At 44.4% G+C, this 15707-nt stretch overlaps 1 protein-coding gene across 3 annotated transcripts in view; it reads left to right on the top strand.

Annotated features, from left to right (window-relative positions):
• The window catches only part of adcy2b (adenylate cyclase 2b (brain)), a 779528-nt gene that overhangs the window by 133320 nt on the left and 630501 nt on the right, over positions 1–15707 (top strand). The window contains exon 2 of one of the 3 annotated variants that reach the window (XM_085988702.1): positions 3824–3974. The exons of the other annotated variants lie outside the window; for them this stretch is intronic. The gene's annotated coding sequence lies outside the window, so the exon portion shown is untranslated. The remainder of the gene's footprint in view (positions 1–3823; positions 3975–15707) is intronic. 3 annotated transcript variants of the gene reach the window in all.

Below are 15707 nucleotides of genomic sequence, written 5' to 3'. Positions count from 1 at the left end.
TGCCCTTGAGAAGGTGGTGGTGAGCCACCTTCTTGAACCACTGCAGTCCGTGTGGTGAAGGTACTCCCACAGTGCTCTTAGGGAGGGAGTTCCAGGATTTTGACCCAGCGACGATGAAGGATCGGCGATATACTTCTAAGTCAGGATGGTGTGTGACTTGGAGGGGAACTTGGAGGTGGTGGTGTTACCATGCGCCTGCTGCCCTTGTCCTTCTAGGTGGAAGAGGACACGGGTTTGGGAGGTGCTGCCGAAGGAGCCTTGGTGAGTTGCTGCAGTACATCTTGTAGATGGTACACACTGCAGCCACGGTACGCTGGTGGTGGAGGGAGTGAATGTTTAAGGTGGTGGATGGGTTGCCAATCAAGTGGGCTGCTTTGTCCTGGATGGTGTTGACCTTCTTGAGTGTTGTTGGAGCTGCACTCATCCAGGCAAATGGAGAGTATTCCATCACACTCCTGACTTGTGCCTTGTAGATGGTGGAAAGGCTTTGGGGAGTCAGGAGGTGAGATAGTCACCGCAGCATACCTAACCTCTGACCTGCTCTTGTTGCCACAGTATTTATGTGGCTGGTCCAGTTAAGTATCTGGTCGATGGTGACCCCCAGGATGTTGATGGTGGAGGATTCAGCGATGATAATGCCGTTGAATGTCAAGGGGCGATGGTTAGACTCTCGCTTGTTGGAGATAGTCATTGCCTGGCACTTGTGTGGCGCGAATGTTACCTGCCACTTATCAGCCTAAGTCTGAAAGTCGTCCAGGTCTTGTTGCATGCGGGCATGGACTGCTTTATTATCTGAGGAGTTGTGAATGGCTCTGAACACTGTGCAGTCATCAGCAAACATCCCCATTTCTGACCTTATGTTGGAGGGAAGATTATTGATGAAGCTGAAGATGGTTGGGCCTAGGACGCTGCCCTGAGGAACTCCTGCCGCAATGTCCTTGGGCTGTGATGATTGACCTTCAACCACCACAACCTTCTTCCTTTGTGCTAGGTATGACTCCAGCCAGTGGAGAGTTTCCCCCCTGATTCCCATTGACTTCAGTTTTACTAGGGCTCCTTAATGCCACACTCGGTCAAATGCTGCCTTGATGTCAAGGGCAGTCACTCTCACCTCACGTCTGGAACTCAGCTCCTTTGTCCATATTTGGACCAAGGCTGTAAAGAGGTCAGGAGCCAAGTGGTCTTGGCGGAACCCAAACTGGGCATCAGTGAACACGTTCTTTGTGAGTAAGTGCCGCTTGATCGCACTGTTGATGACACCTTCCGTCACTTTGCTGATGATTGAGAGTAGACTGATGGGGCGGTAATTGGCCGGATTGGGTTTGTCCTGCTTTTTGTGGACAGGACATAACTGGGCAGTTTTCTACATTGTCGGATAGATGCCAGTATTGTAGCTGTACTGGAACAGCTTGGCTAGAGGCACAGCTAGTTCTGGAGCACAAGTCTTCAGCATGACAGCCGGGATGTTGTCGGGTTCCATAGACTTTGCTGTATCCAGTGCGCTCAACCATTTCTTGATATCACGTGAAGTGAATCGAATTGGCTGAAGACTGGCTTCTGTGACGGTGGGGACTTCAGGAGGAGGCCGATATGGATCATCCACTTGGCACTTCTGGCTGAAGATGGTTGCAAATGCTTCAGCCTTGTCTTTTGCACTCATGTGCTGGGCTCCACCATCATTGAGGATGGTGATATTCATGGAGCCTCCTCCTCCTGTTAATTGTTTGATTGTCCACCACTATTCATGACTGGATGTGGCAGGACTGCAGAGCTTTGATCCATTGATTGTGGGATCGCTTGGCCCTGTCTATAGCATTTTGCTTCCGATTTTTAGCATGCATGTAGTCCTGTGTTGCAGCTTCGCAAGATGGCACCACATTTTTAGGTATGCCTGGTGCTGCTCCTGGCATGCTCTTCTACACTCTTTATTAAACCAGGGTTGGTCCCCTGGCTTGATGGTAATGGTAGAGTGAGGGATATGCTGGGCCATGAAGTTACAGATTGTGGTGGAATACAATTCTGCTGTTGCTGATGGCCCACAGCACCTCATGGATGCCCAATTTTCAGCTGCTAGACCTGTTCTGAATCTATCCCATTTAGTACTTGCTATTTCAAAAAGAAAATACTGCAAATGCTGGAAATCTGAAATAAAAACAGTAAATGCTGGAGAAACTCAGCTGGTCAGGCAGCATCTGTGAAGCGAGAAACAGAGTTAACGTTCAGGTTCTGACAAAAGGTCATCGACCTGAAACGTTAACTCTGTTTCTCTCTTCACAGATGCTGTCTGACCTGCTGAGTTTCTCCAGCATTTTCTGTTTTATTTTTGGTACTTGCTATGATTGGATCAGGATGAGGGTGAGTGTCAGTGGTGGTTAGTCAGATGGGGATGTGAGTATGTACATAGACAGAGAGGGATGGGTGGACGTGTAAGGTAGGTTGGTGTGAGGAATGATATGCAGGAGTAGGTTTGGGAAGTCAGAGTGATGGGGTTGGGGTGACATGCACATCAGCATGTAGGTGAGTGTGACATTGCACTCATCTTTTCTGACCTCATGAGATCATTGAATCTTTTCCGGCACTGGATCCACATTCGCCTCACCACAGCCTTGCTGCTGACCTCCTCTGCGATCTCCAGCCATGCCCGTTTTGTGTCTTTGGGTGGCCGTTTGTGTCAAACACCAGGGAAGAGGATCTCCCTTCGTGCTCTTTCTGCCTGCACCAGAACTTCGAGGGAATCATTGTTGAATCTTGGTGCGGCTCTCTGCCTTGTCTCCATGACCCACAGTTTTATCATGCTACTCAGACCTCTGGATACCAAATTATTCACTCCTGCATCAACCTTCAAATGAGATGTGTGCAAGGCTGCTTTAAATATCCACGCTGGAAACGAGTCATCGATGACCTCATCAGACCCGCTCCATTTAATTGGGCCAGGAAATGCGCATGACTGGTTTAATTGGGGTCATTATGTAAAAGTCGCACTGCAGAACGCGCTGTTCAACTCTTCGGGTTCCCGACCCGCTACACTACCCGCATTCACGAAACCCAATTCCAAGGTAAAGATTCCGGCCAATGTTTCCACTTGTGGGGAAGAGCGTAACTAGAGGCCATCAATGTAAGATAGTCACCAAGAAATCAAATAAGAAATTCAGAAGAAACCTCTTTACCCAGAGAGTGATGAGAATGTGGAACCCGCTACCACAGGGAGTGGTTGAAGCAAAAAGTATCGCATTTATTGGGAGGCTAGATAAGCATATGAGGGAGAAAGGAATAGCGGGTTATGGTGATCGAATTAGATGAGAAAGACAGGAGGAGGCTTGAGTGGAGCAGAAACGCCGGCATAGACTGGTTCAGCCGAATGGTTTGTTTCTGTGCTGCATATCCTATAAAATCCTATGTAAGCCAACCAGCAGTGCACTTAGCACTGAGATCTGCACTACAAACATGCAAATGACAAGTCAGCACAAATTTTGCGTGCTGCCTGGATCACTTTGAGCAGGCGCAGCCAATACCGCTGGGCCATGACAATGCCCGTTTTCGGGCCATTTCCAATTTCTAGGCTGTTATCTTTAAAGGTTAAAGAATGTGCTGGTGCCCATGGGAGAAATGTGCGGAGGGCAAACAGGCCTTTTCTTGACCATAAACTATATTGAAGCATGACGTGAAATATGACCTTTTCTGTCTGCCGTAAGAGTAATTTCCTGAGCAGTATGTCAAAAGTAGCTCATAAAAAAAATTATACATAATGACGTTATAATCAAGTTAACCTTTTCAGCTTGCAGTTGTTATGAACTTGGGACCCTTCTATTGCTGTCCCCTACAGGGAAGAAGATTCATTACTTCTTAACTGTTACAGACAAAATAAATGCTACAATACTTCCTCTTTGACCTGAACATCTAACTGAGGCAGCAGAAGAAATCAGCAATTTTAGCTCTCAAAAGAACTAACCTCGGGAGCTTTTGAGGGAGGAAGAGTGAGTACCTGAATAACCTGTCAAACATGCTCGAGAAAAGAGACATTCTTAGGGAGTAGATCTTTGTCACTGCAATAAACATTGGTGGATCATTCCCTCTGTTCAGAGCCACTTGAATAATTTGCAAATGCACAATATATAAACTGGAAACAATTGAACATCTTCATATTCCTCCATGACATTATGAATGTTAGTTAATTTGTTGGTGAATTTCCAGTTTTCAAATCAACAAACTACTAGTCCACAAAATTAGATCAAATCAAGGATCATTAGTAGATAGATGATGAAATGACTTTGATATTTTTAAATTTTAAAAAAATTGGAGCGCAAGAATATCTAATCTTCTATCTATCTATCTATCTATATCTATCTATCTATCTATCTATCTATCTATCTATCTATCTATCTATCTATCTATCTATCTATCTATCTATCTATATATAAGCGGTTCTTCTGTCTGTCATTCCGTCTGTCTGTAGTGAATAAACTCGAAAGTTATACAGCGTACCTACACGTGTGTTACATCGAAAGAAAGCTTACGATTCCAGAACCGTCATAAGCGTATTTACTTTTCGGTCGCACAAAAATTGTTCGCGCCTTATGCAAAAAACCTTCAAAATTAAACTCATTATCTGTTACTTAGCATTGATTGACTGACGTCAAGGTTCGACCAATCCTGTGCCGTCACGATTGACCAATCCTACAGTACAGTCCCCTGATGGTTGGCCAATCGGTGTGTGTGTGTGGGCGGGACTAATCATTTTCATCTCAGGGATCTGGCAGCCATTGTTTCACTGCCATTACTTCAGCTTCCAGCTCAAACTACTTTGATCATCCAGCTTTGAAAAAGTTAGTATCTCTTTTAAAAATAACATAACATTTACCAAAAACGTTTTATAAGTACTTTCACTTTCATCTTTCAAGGTATTAAAAGGTAGAAATGTTGCCCGGCAGCAGATTGAGAGAGGGACACAGACAGGGCCCAAAAGCCTGGGACTCGATTTAAAATGTTGCCCGGCAGCAGATTCACAGAGGGACACAGAGAGGCCCCAAAGCCTGGCACTCAATTTAAACCGCCCAGCCCAAAACAGCCCTGGCAACGCCGGGCTCCCCCCAGCTAGTATATATTAAAAAAATGGAGAGTGGTTTCCATATTCTAATGGTACTGCATCAGTAAATGACACCATCAACATGACATTGTGACATATTGTCTATAGTGGGTTGTCACCTAACATTACATGGCATCCCCTACTGAACCATCATTAGTGCAACAGCATTGTTTACCGAAAAACATCTTAGAATCATAGAATGGTTACAGCACTGAGTGCGAGTCAGCAGAGAGTGCTGTGAGTTTGGGTAAGTGTGAGAGTTCTTTAATTGTTATTTCTCTTTAAATCATTCTTGATAAGATTACTTAAGCAGTTTAAGTAAAGGGGAAAAGTTAAATATTTAGGATTCTGTTGGTTTAAGAAGAGTAAAACAAGGTTACACTGCAGTAGGAGTAAATTGGCACAGCAGGCAGTGGAAACCAGTTTTCTAACCAATCAGCAGGGGTGGCTCATTTGGCTGTAAACAAACAAACAGTATAAAAAGACCAGTCCTAGTGCGAGCAAGCACTGTGTGCGAGTCAGCAGAGAGTGCTGTGAGTTTGGGTAAGTGTGAGTTAGGGTAAGTGGGGTGTTAGGTGCTCTTTTCAAACTTTAACTCTGTGGGTTGTAGTTAATAAGGCCTTTCTGGTGCAGAGTGACTGTTGGTAAACCATTTAAACTGGTGTAATTAGAGGGATTGATTTAATTTAAATCCAATTAATTAAAAGGGATACTAGCATCTAAAATCGGGCTGAGGGTGTCCATAACTAACAATAAAAATTTGTATTAATTACATAGAATGGAGCAGGTGATGTGTTACTGTTGCGAGATGTGGGAGCCGGTGGACCCCATTGAGGCTCACGGTGATTACGTCTGTGACAAGTGTCTGCTGCTACAGGAACTCCAGCTCCGTGTTGATGAGCTGGAGTCTGAGCTTCAGACACTGCGACATATCAGGGAGGGGGAGAAGTACCTAGACTCTGTGTTTCAGGAGGTGGTCACACCTGTGAAGTTAATTAATTCAGATGTAGCCCATGGTCAGGGACAGGACGGTGTGACTATGAGTGAGGCAGGTACGGGGATCCAGGAGGTAGTGTTGGAGGAGCCGCAGCCCTTGCTCTTGTCCAACAGGTTCGAGGTTCTTACTCCCTGTGGGGACAGGAGCAGGGACTGCAGGGAGGATGAGCAACCTGGCCACAGCACCGTGGAACGGGGGGCCATTCAAGAGGGGGGAGTAAATAGAAATGTTGTAGTGGTAGGGGATAGTATTATTAGGGGGATAGATAGAGTTCTCTGCTTACGAGAGCGAGAGTCCCGAAGGCTGCGTTGCCTACCCGGTGCCAGGGTTAAGGACATCTCCTCTGGGCTGGAAAGAAACTTGCAGTGGGAGGGGGTGGATCCAGTTGTCGTGGTCCATGTTGGTACAAATGACGAAGATAGGACTAGGAAGCCGGTTCTGTTAAAGGAGTATGAGCAGCAAGGGGTCAAATTAAAAAACAGAACCTCAAGGGTATTACCTGAGCCACGAGCGAATTTGGCTAGGACAAATAAAATTAGAGAGTTAAATGCGTGGCTCAAAGACTGGTGTGGGAGAAATGGGTTTTGCTTCCTGGGACACTGGCACCAGTACTGGGGCAGGAGGGAGCTGTTCCGTTGGGACGGGCTTCACTTGGCCAGTGCTGGGACTAGAGTCCTGGCGGATCATATAACTAGGGCTGTAGAGAGGGCTTTAAACTAACTAGTGGGGGGGAGGTTCCTAGAGAGCAAGTAATAAAAATGACAACAGAGAAGGTCATAGACTTAGGTAGCAGTGGGGAAATTAAAAACCAGAGCGTGTCAGGAAGGGGCAGAAGGTATGGAGTAAAAGGTAAAGTAATAAAAATGGCAAAAGCAGGAACTAAGTGTCACAAAACATATTTGAAAGTTCTCTATCTGAATGCACGTAGCATTCGTAACAAAATAGACGAGTTAATGGCACAAATAACTACATATGGGTATGATCTTGTGGCCATTACAGAAACATGGCTGCAGGGTGACAATGCCTGGGAATTAAACATACCAGTTTATTTAACGATCAGGAAGGACAGGCAGGAAGGAAGGGGAGGTGGGGTGGCTATGTTAATAAAGGAAAGAATCACTGTAATACAGAGAAATGATATTGGGTCAAAAGCTCAGGATAATGAAACAGTTTGGGTGGAGATAAGGAATAAAAAGGGGGAAAAAACACTAGTGGGCGTAGTCTATAGGCCTCCGAACAGTTGCAACTCTGTTGGATGGAGTGTCAATCAGGAAATATTTGAGGCTTGTAATAAGGGAACATCTATAATTATGGGGGATTTTAACTATCATATTAATTGGACAAATCAAATTGGGCAGGGCAGCCTTGAGGATGAGTTCATTGAGTGTATTAGGGATGGGTTTCTTGAGCAGTATGTAACTGAACCGACCAGAGGGCAAGCAACCTTAGATCTGGTCCTGTGTAACGAGACAGGATTAATTAAAAATGTCCTAGTAAAGGATCCCCTTGGAATGAGTGACCATAACATGGTTGAATTCCACATTCAATTAGAGGGTGAGAAGGTTGGATCTCAAACAAGCGTGCTAAGCTTGAATAAAGGAGACTATGAAGGTATGAGAGCGGAATTGAGTAGAGTGGATTGGGAAAATAGATTAAAGGGTAAGACGATACATGATCAGTGGTGTACATTTAAGGAGTTATTTTACAACTTCCAAAAAATATATATTCCACTGAGAAGAAAAGGGTGTAAAAGAAAAGACAGCCATCCGTGGCTAAGTAAAGAAATTAAGGATAGTATTCGACTAAAAACAAGGGCATATAAGGTAGCCAAATCTAGTGGGAGGATAGAGGATTGGGAAAACTTTAAAAGACAGCAATAAATAACAAAAAGATTGATTAAGAAAAGGAAGATAGATTATGAAAGTGAATTAGCAAAAAATATTAAACAGATAGTAAGAGTTTTTATAGTTATATAAAAAGAAAAAGGGTGGCTAAAGTAAATGTTGGTCCCTTAGAGGATGAGACCGGGAAATTAATGGTGGGAAATATGGAGATGGCAAAAACACTGAATGAATATTTTCTATCAGTCTTTACAGTAGAGGACACTAAGAATATCCCAACACTGGACAAACAGGGGGCTATAGGGGGGGGAGGAGCTAAACACGATCGAAATCACTAAGGAAGTGGTACTCGGTAAAATAATGGGACTCAAGGCGGATAAATCACCTGGACCTGATGGCTTACATCCTAGGGTCTTGAGGGAAGTGGCGGTAGGGATTGTGGATGCATTAGTAATAATTTTCCAAAACTCCCTGGACTCAGCAAAGGTTCCGGCAGACTGGAAAACTGCTAATGTAACACCCTTATTTAAAAAGGGCAGTAGACAGAAGGCTGGAAACTATAGACCGGTTAGCCTAAAAAATTTTAGAGTCCATTATTAAGGAGACAGTTACTGGACATTTGGATAATCATAATTTAATAGGACAAAGTCAGCATGGTTTTATGAAGGGGAAGTCATGTTTGACAAATTTGCTGGAGTTCTTTGAGGAAGTAACATATAGGGTGGATAAAGGTGAACCAGTGGACGTAGTGTATTTAGACTTCCAAAAGGCATTTGACAAGGTGCCACACAAAAGATTATTGCTTAAGATAAAAAATCACGGGATTGGGGGTAATATTCTGGCATGGATAGAGGATTGGCTATCTAACAGAAGGCAGAGAGTTGGGATAAATGGTTCATTCTCAGACTGGCAATCAGTAACTAGTGGTGTTCCGCAGGGGTCAGTGCTGGGTCCCCAACTCTACACAATCTATATTAACGATTTGGAGGAGGGGACCGAGTGTAACATATCAAAGTTTGCAGATGATACTAAGATGGGAGGGAAAGTAGTGAGTGAGGAGGACATAAAAAGCCTGCAAGGGGACATAGACAGGCTAAGTAAGTGGGCAGAGATTTGGCAGATGGAATACAATACTGGAAAGTGTGAGGTTATGCACTATGGCAGGAAAAATCGTAGAGGAAGTTATTATCTTAATGGCAAGAAACTGGAAAGTACTGAAGTACAAAGGGATCTGGGGGCCCTGGTGCACAAAACTCAAAAGGTTAGTATGCAGGTGCAGCAAGTGATTAAGAAGGCCAATGGAATGTTGGCTTTCATTGCTAGGGGGATAGAACATAAAAATAGGGAGGTATTGCTTCAGTTGTACAAGGTATTGGTGAGACCGCACCTGGAATACTGCATACAGTTTTGGTGTCCATACTTAAGAAAAGACATACTTGCTCTCGAGTCAGTACAAAGAAGGTTCACTCGGTTAATCCCGGGGATGAGGGGATGGACCTATGAGGAGAGGTTGAGTAGATTGGGACTCTACTCATTGGAGTTCAGAAGAATGAGAGGCGATCTTATTGAAACATATAAGATTGTGAAGGGGTTGGATCGGGTGGATGCGGGGAGGATGTTCCCGATGATGGGTGAAACTAGAACTAGGGGGCATAGTCTTAGAATAAGGGGCTGCTCTTTCAAAACTGAGATGAGGAGGAACTACTTCACTCAGAGGGTGGTAGGTCCATGGAATATGCTGCCCCAAAAAGCTGTAGAAGCTACATCATTACATAAATTTAAAACAGAAATAGACAGTTTCCTAGAAGTAAAGGGAATTAAGGGTTACGGGGAGCGGGCAGGAATTTGGACATGAGTCTAGGTTCGGATCGGACATGGCCCTGTGGGTAGCGGAGCGGGCCCAGGGGCCGTGTAGCCTGATCCTGCTCCTATTTCATGTGTCTAATTCTGTTAGATTCAGGAGATGGTTCTGTGATACAGGTAGACTACCTTTTATCCGAACTTCCGAAAACCGAAACCCTCTAAAAACCGAAGGTTTTTTCGTTCAGCGTAAGTCGTGCGCACGACATGACCAGAGTGGCGCATGACTTACGCTGAGCAGAGGGTCAGCGTAAGTCATGCGCACGACCCCGACCCCCGCCGCCGACCCCCCCGCCGACCCCGACCCCCGCCGACCCCCACCCCCGACCCCCCGCCGACCCCCCCCCCGCGGACCCCCACCGACCCCGACCCCCGCCGACCCCCACCCCCGAGACCCCCGACCCCGCCGACCCCCACCCCCGACCCCCCGCCGACCCTCCCGCGGACCCCCGCTGACCCCCCCGCCGACCCACCCCCGACAAATTTCCCAGTCTTATAAAATACCTTCTGAAATCCGAAATTTTCCGAAAACCGAAACACGGCTGGTCCCGAGGTTTTCGGATAAAGGATAGTCTACCTGTAGTAGATTGGCAGTTAGGATCAGATCAGCCATGATCTTATTGAATGGCGGAGCAGGCTCGAGGGGCCGATTGGCCTACTCCTGCTCCTATTTCTTATGTTCTGATGTTCTAAGAAGGCCATTTGGTGCGTCGAGCCCCTGCCAACTCTCAGCAAGTCCCACTCCCCTGCCCTTTCCCCGTAGACCTGCAATTTTTCTTCCTTCAGTTACTTATCCAACTCCTTTTTGAAAGATAAGATTGAGCCTGCCTCCACCACCCTTTCAGGCAGTGCATTCCAGATTTTAACCACTCACTGCGTAAACAAGTTTTTTCTTACGTCACCTTTGGTTCTTTTGCCAATCACCTTAAAACTGTCTCCTCTGGTTCTCGACCCTTCTGTCAATGGGAACAGTTTCTCTTTCTCTACTCTGTCCAGACCCCTCATGATTTTGAACACCTCTATCAAATCTCCTCTCAATCTTCTCTGCTCCAAAGAGAATAACCCCAGCTTCTTCAATCTATCAATGTAACTGAAGTCCCTCATTCCTGGAATAATTCTCATAAATATTTTCTGCACCTTCTCCAAGGCCTTCACACCTTTCCTAAAGTGTGGTGCCCAGAATTGGACACAGTACTCCAGTTGGGGCCGGACCAGTGTTCTATACAGGTTCATCATAATTTCCACACTTTTGCACTCTATTCCTCTATTTATGAGGCCCAGGATCCCATAAGTCTTTTTAACTGCTTTCTCAACCTGCCCTGCCACCTTCAACGATTTGTGCACACATACCCCTAGGTCACTCTGTTCGTGCACCCACTTTAGGATTGTACCATTTAGTTTGTATGTCCTCTCCTCATTCTTTCTACTAAAATGTATCACTTTGCACTTTTCTGCGTTAAATTTCATCTGCCACATGTCCACCCATTTCACCAGCCAGTCTATGTTTTCCTGAAGTCTATCACTCTCCTCCTCACTGTTCACTATACTTTTAAGTTTTGTGTCATCTGCAGATTTTGAAATTGTGCCCGGTACACTCACATCCAAGTCATTAATATATATCCAGAAAAGCAGTGGTCCTGGAACCGACCCCTGGAGAACACCACTGTATACCTTCCTCCAGTACGAAAAACAACAAATTTATTAGAGCTCTTTGAGGATGTAACAAGCAGGGTGGATAAAGGGGAACCAGTAGATGTAGCGTATTTGGATTTCCAAAAGGCATTCAATAAGGTGCCACATAAAAGGTTACTGCACAAGATAAGAGCTCATGGTGTTGGGGGTAATATATTGGCATGGATAGAATATTGTCTAACTAACAGAAAAGAGAGAGTTGGGATAAATGGGTCATTTTCAGGTTGGCAAACTGTAACTAGTGGGGTGCCACAGGGATCAGTGCTGGGGCCTCAACTATTTACAATCTATATTAATGGCTTGGATGACGGGACCGAGTGTACTGTAGTCAAATTTGCTGACGATACAAAGATAGGTGGGAAAGCAAGTTTTGAGGAGGGCACAAAGAGCCTGCAAAGGGATATAAAAATAAGTTAACTAATTGGGAAAAGTTTGGCAGATGGAGTATAATGTAAGAAAATGTGAGGTTATCCACTTTGGTAGGAAGAATACAAAAGCAAAATATTATTTAAGTGCAGAGAGATTACAGAATGCTGCGATACAGAGGAATCTGAGTGTCCTCGTACATGAAACACCAAAAGTTAGCATGCAGGTACAGCAAGTAATTAGAAAGGCAAATGGAATATTGGCCTTTATTGCAAGGGGGATGGAGTATAAAAGTAGGGAAGGCTTGCTACAACTGTACAGGGCGTTGGTGAAACCACACCTAGAGTACTGCGTACAGTTTTGGTCTCCTTATTTAAGGAGGGATATACTTGCATTGGAGGCAGTTCAGAGAAGGTTCACTAGGTTGATTTCTGGGATGAAAGGGTTGTCTTATGAGGAAAGGTTGAGCAGGTTGGGCCGATACTTATTGGAGTTTAGAAGAATGAGAGGTGACCTTATTGAAACTGAGGGGGCTTGACAGGGTAGACGCTGAGAGGATGTTTCCCCTTGTGAATAAGGGGTCACTAATTTAAGACGGTGATGAGCAGGAATTTCTTCTCTCAGAGGGTTGTGAATTTTTGGAATTCTCTACCCCAGAGAGCTGTGGAGGCTGAGTCATTGAATATATTCAATGCTGAGATAAACAGATTTTTGAACTATAGGGGAGTAAAGAGTTATGGGGAACAGGTAGAAAAGTAGAGTTGAGGCCAAGATCAGACCAGCCATGATCTTATTGAATGGCGGAGCAGGATCGAGGGGCAAATGGTCTACTCCTGCTCCTTATTGGAATGGTATGTTGCTATGACAGTCACGCAAAGGAGCTCACAATACCAATTTAAGATTTTTCAAAGAAAGTGCAGGATATGGCGAGCACAATACCAATCTCTAACAATCTTATCGAGATGGCATAAAAACCACAACACACAAAGACCAGCACACCTGTGCCACTGTTAGCTTTTCAACTGGAGCTATCCACTCAAATCCCAATTTCCTTCCCTTTTCCCATATTGTTTAATATTCTTCCTTTTCAAACACTCATCCAATTTCTTGTTAATGGTGTTACAGTCTCTGCCTTAATAGCCACTTGGATTAAAGCATTTACAATTCTAATAATAAAAAATGGTCAAGTATGGTAAATCGGGGTACATAGGAACAGGAGTTGGCTATTTAGCTCCTCAAGCTTGTTCTGCCATTCAATGAGATCATGGCTGATATGCCACCTAACTCTATATACCCGCCTTTGGCCCATATCCCTTAATATCGTTAATAAAAATCTATCAACCTCAGATTTAAAATGAACAATTGATCCAGCATTAATTGCCTTTTGCGGAAGAGAGTTCCAAACTTCTACCACCCTTTGTGTGTAGAAGTGTTTCCTAATTTCACTCCTGAAAGGTCTGGCTCTAATTTTTAGACTATGCCCCCTAGTCTTAGAATCCCCAACCAGTGGAAATAGTTTCTCTCTATCTACCCTATCTGTTCCCTTTAATGGCCCAGAAATTCGGGTCTCCACGGGTGAGTACGCGCTGGGTACTCACCCGTAGGCCCGATGGAAGTGCCTATTTCGTGCATGCACTGCGCATGCGTGGGAAACCGGCACTTCCGTTCCTCTGAACGAAGGGGTTCAGAGGTCGAACGCGTGCGCAGGGGAGTCTGCGCGTGTGCTTTGAAATTACGTTTTTTTTTACAGGTTTTTCCGTGAGGGTAAGTCTTTAGAATTTAGAAATTTAAAAAGCAGGCGTAAGGCCTGCTTTTTGCAAGGTAAGTGGTCAATTAATTAAAATTAAAACATTTTTTCCACAGGTTTATTCTTTTTAAATACTTTAAAGCAAGGTAAGTTTATTTTTAGCCCTGTTAGAATATAAAAAAAATTTCAAAAATTTAAATTATTGTTTAAAATAGTTATTTAATGTAATTTATAGTTTATTTAAAAAATGTGATGTTTTTTTAAAATTTATTTGAAGGTTTACTGCTATTTTGGGGCCGTAGTATTTATAAGTCTTGACAGCTCTTCCTGTCAAGATTATGAATGGGCTTTTCCCTCCTCCGATTGGCTGCCCATGGCCTACGTGATCCCAGGGGACGCATCGAACTAACTGCACCCCTGGGACACGCAAGCACTGCGCGCCGGCAGCTGGGCCAGGCCCCGGATCGGAATTCCACAGGGCCCTACAGCTCAACTGCCGGCGCGCAAGGTAAGTGCAGGTTGGGGGCTTGCACCTGCGGGAAGCCCCCGACCCGAATTTCTGGGCCAATATCTGGAAAACTTCGATCAAATCACCCCTTAACCTTCTAAATTCTAGGGAATACAACCCTAGTTTGTGTAATCCCTCCTCCTAATTTAACCCTTGGAGTCCAGGTATCATTCTGGTAAACCTACACTGCACTCCCTTCAAGGCCAATATATCCTTCCTAAGGTGTGTTCAGAGTACTCCAGGTGTGGTCTAACCAGGGCTATGTATAGCTGCAACATAACTTCTATCCCCTTGTATGCTAGTCCTCTAGATATAAAGGCTAGCTGGGATGGCAGGAATGACGTATGAGGAGAGGTTGGGTCGATTGGGCTTATATTCGCTGGAGTTTAGAAGAATGAGAGGGGATCTCATTGAAACTTATAGCATTCTAACAGGACTAGACAGACTAGATGCAGGAAGGGTATTCCCGATGGCAGGGGAGTCCAGAACCAGGGGTCAGAGTCTAAGGATAAGGGGTGAACCATTTAGGACTGAGATGAGGAGGAATTTCTTCACCCAGAGAGTGGCGAACCTGTGGAATTCTCTACCACAGAAGGCAGTGGAGGCCAATTCATTAAATATATTCAAGAAGGAGTTAGATATATTTCTTAAAGATAAAGGGATCAAGGGATATGGGGAGAAAGCAGGGGCAGGGTACTGAATTTGGATGATCAGCCATGATCTCATTAAATGGTGGAGCAGGCTCGAGGGGCCGAATGGCCCACTCGTGCTCCTATTTTCTATGTTTCTATGCTAGCATTGCATTAGCCTTCTTGATTATTTTCTGAACCTGTTCATGGCATTTTAATGATCTATGTACCTGGACCTCCAAGTCTCTTTGGACCTCCACTGTTTTAGCTTTTCACCATTTAGAAAGTACCCTGTTCTATCCTTTTTAGGTCCAAAGTGAATGACCTCACATTTGCCTACATTGAAATCCATTTGCCTCAGTTTTGCCCATTCATTTAATCTATCAATATCCCTTTGTAATTTTATGCTTTCATCTACACTGCCTACAATGCTGCCTACCTTTGTGTCATTGGCAAATTTGGATAAGTGGTATTCTATGCCATTATCTAAATCATTAATAAATACTGTGAATAGTTGAGGCCCCAACACAGATCCCTGCGTGACACCGCTAGTCACATCCTGCCAATTAGAGTACCTGCCCATTATCCCTACTCTCTGTTTCCTGTCACTCAGCCAATTTCCTAATTAGTTCAACAGTTTGCCTTCAATTCCATTGGCTTCTACCTGAGAAAAAAGTCTCTTCTATGGGACTTTATCAAATGCCTTCTGGAAGTCCATATAAAAAACATCCATACAATCCAAATTGTACACTCTCGGGAGCCGCAAGCCTACATTTCGTTGTACTGCACTTGTGCACTAACAATGACAATAAAAGTTGATTTGATTTGATTTGATTTGATTCCCTGTCCACTACTTTAGTCACCTCTTCAAAAAATTCAATCAGGTTTGACAGGCATAACCTACCTTTCACAAATCCATGCTGGCGCTCTCTGATCAGCTAAAAAATTTCACGATGTTCAGTCGCCCGATCATTATTATAGACT

Source organism: Somniosus microcephalus, chromosome 5 (genome assembly GCF_052327205.1).
Source record: "Somniosus microcephalus isolate GS21.2 chromosome 5, FLI_Smic_1.0, whole genome shotgun sequence".
Classification (NCBI taxonomy): domain Eukaryota; kingdom Metazoa; phylum Chordata; class Chondrichthyes; order Squaliformes; family Somniosidae; genus Somniosus; species Somniosus microcephalus.
The sequence above is the reverse complement of the archived record's forward strand: the minus strand, read 5'-3'. Positions and strand labels throughout refer to the sequence as shown.